The sequence below is a fragment of the Penaeus chinensis genome, chromosome 2 (genome assembly GCF_019202785.1).
Source record: "Penaeus chinensis breed Huanghai No. 1 chromosome 2, ASM1920278v2, whole genome shotgun sequence".
In the NCBI taxonomy this organism is placed as follows: domain Eukaryota; kingdom Metazoa; phylum Arthropoda; class Malacostraca; order Decapoda; family Penaeidae; genus Penaeus; species Penaeus chinensis.
This window is the reverse complement of record NC_061820.1, coordinates 44,042,586-44,045,085: the sequence shown is the minus strand read 5'-3', so window position 1 is coordinate 44,045,085 and position 2,500 is coordinate 44,042,586. Positions and strand designations below refer to the sequence as shown.

General features: G+C 32.4%; 1 protein-coding gene across 1 annotated transcript in view; it reads left to right on the top strand.

Annotated features, from left to right (window-relative positions):
* Positions 1-2,500, top strand: part of LOC125035080 (cuticle protein AMP4-like) — an 8,285-nt gene that overhangs the window by 4,478 nt on the left and 1,307 nt on the right. The gene's annotated exons all lie outside the window — the stretch shown is intronic.

Below are 2,500 nucleotides of genomic sequence, written 5' to 3'. Positions count from 1 at the left end.
TCATGTAGATTTTTATTCATGCTAAGAAATAATTTCCATATTAATAAGCACATGCAGAAAGAATGAAGAATAAATTGCATAGAAAAAGATATTTATTTCCATGCAAAATGTATAATTCTGACAAGACTACAAAATTCCTCTCCCTTTCAGCCATAAATATTTCGCAGCAGTTTTTAACCGATGGATGTAGCAAGGACGAAGCAAAACCTGATAGTGTTTTCTCATTATATAAGTTCATTAATCCCGGTCCCCTGGAGTATATTGTTAACCTACTTCCACTCACATAAAGATTCCACCAAAATGATAAAAAAAAGAAAAATGAGAAAAATGCGCTTACGTCAAGTTTCCAATAATTTGATATTTTTGAAGAGCATTTAACTAGAGTCCAAGCATTTAGGTCAATTAGCCATATCATTTCGCCTGAACCATGCGTGCGTGTGTGTGTGTGTAACTTTCAGAATGACTAGCTTGTCAATCAAAAGGGCTAGCCATCTGCTGGGTCTATGCCTCGTTTCGCACGATCCTCATTCAAGATAGGACCATGTGACGTCTGTTACTAAAACCTCTGTTCAAAGGAACGAAAAACAAAAAACAAAAATAAAATTCAGCCTGGTGATGATAATAATGATGAAAAAGTGATAATCGGAGTTTATGCGCCTGAACCGGTGATCCCATTACCTTGATGATGAAAGGTCGATGGTTGCGGTAAACCAGGTATGGCTAATTTATAACCTGCTTGAACCGGTAAGACCTCTCACTCCTGTAACAAAACAGTATATGTGGCATTATAACTATATACATATAGGCTTATAAAAACAAAAGCTATTAATATGCAGAACACATAAAAAAGGGTCTCATACACATGTAGCGGATGATCTTCGAGAAACACCTGAGTGGTCCCCTGGTAGCCTCGTGCGTCCTCGTCTATGTCATCTCAAATAAATTTACGCTTATAGTATATTATGAAATAGATAAAAGTATATAAAAACACGGTATATACAAATGTTCCACTTTCAGATTCTTTTTCTATTTCCTTGCCCTCGCTGTGCTGGCTGTAGCTGCGGCCGAAAAGATCGCGATGGTGCAAAGGCTCATGAGCAGACTGTTAAAGAGATTCCAACTTTGTTTTTATTAAAATAGCTGTTGAAGTTCGATTCTTTGAACGATATATCTAAATAAATACATGATATAAAGCCAAATGTTTATATTTTCTGTAAATAGCAGCTTTGATGTCCCTTGAAATGGTAAGAAGACAGTTGTAGGTGTGCTGTACTTGAGGGAGAGGCATAGAGATTGAACAATATAGTTCCATGAAATTGGATGAATAGTCTTTTGATTAATGAAGAACTGATCAAAATTAAATTATGTAGAGCTCTCTCCACTTTTTTTTCGCCTGTTTCCTATCTGCATAAAATTCGTCTAAGCATTTGTCGACTGCCTACGTTGCTTAATAATCTCATGTATATTCTCTGACATACATTTCCAAAGATAACTCATAAATATTTGTAGAAAGGATACACACATATATGTTATACACACATATACATAATATCATACATATACTGACTGATATACATATACAAACAGCTAAACACATATAACCTATATATCATACAATACCTTTCTATAATATTACATCAGGCCTGTATTTACAAATGGAACTGATTCGTGAAATGGAAAGAGGAGGAGAATGTTTTAACGTAAAACGGAATACAAAAAATACTGAAAGGGGAAAAAAATAAACAGAATGAAGGGAAATAGAAAAAAAAACAACAACAACTAACAGAGGAATCTTCCTTACAAGAGCAATACACATGATACGCTTAAAACAGGCCAGGGACTAACAATGCTTGTAATATCAGTCAAGTCTTCCCAGTATATTTTATTTCATTGCTCCGTATGATCTTTTTTTGTTCTGAATCAATGATGCCTTGATATATCTTGGGATTTCATCTTGCACACTGACGCTTTGCAAGCATATAAAGGAATGACATATGGTACCTTACCAGTGATACCAATGGTCAAAAAGGTTACAAAAACAATAACACTAGTAGGAATAATATGGACATTACAATTATCATTAATAACAACGATGTATTCATAGTAAGGATAAAGATTATATATATAATGATAAAGATTATATATATAATAATTATAATAATAATGGTAACAGTGATTCTCATAAATAACAAAAATAGCATCAATCACTAAGATGGCATTGATGGTAATTATCAACAATATACTTACTATATTGGCATCGTAGTTATCCTATAATGGTGTTGTGATAAAAATCACATTGATAATAATATTAGTAATCTAGTTTATCTGCTTTATAAGATGTATATTGTATCTATCTTTCTGTCTATATGTATATGTGTATACATAGATATAATAGATATATATATATATTAATAAATAAATTTGTATGTATAAGTGAATATATACATATATATATATATGTATATGTATATATATATGTGTGTGTGCATGTGTGTATTTG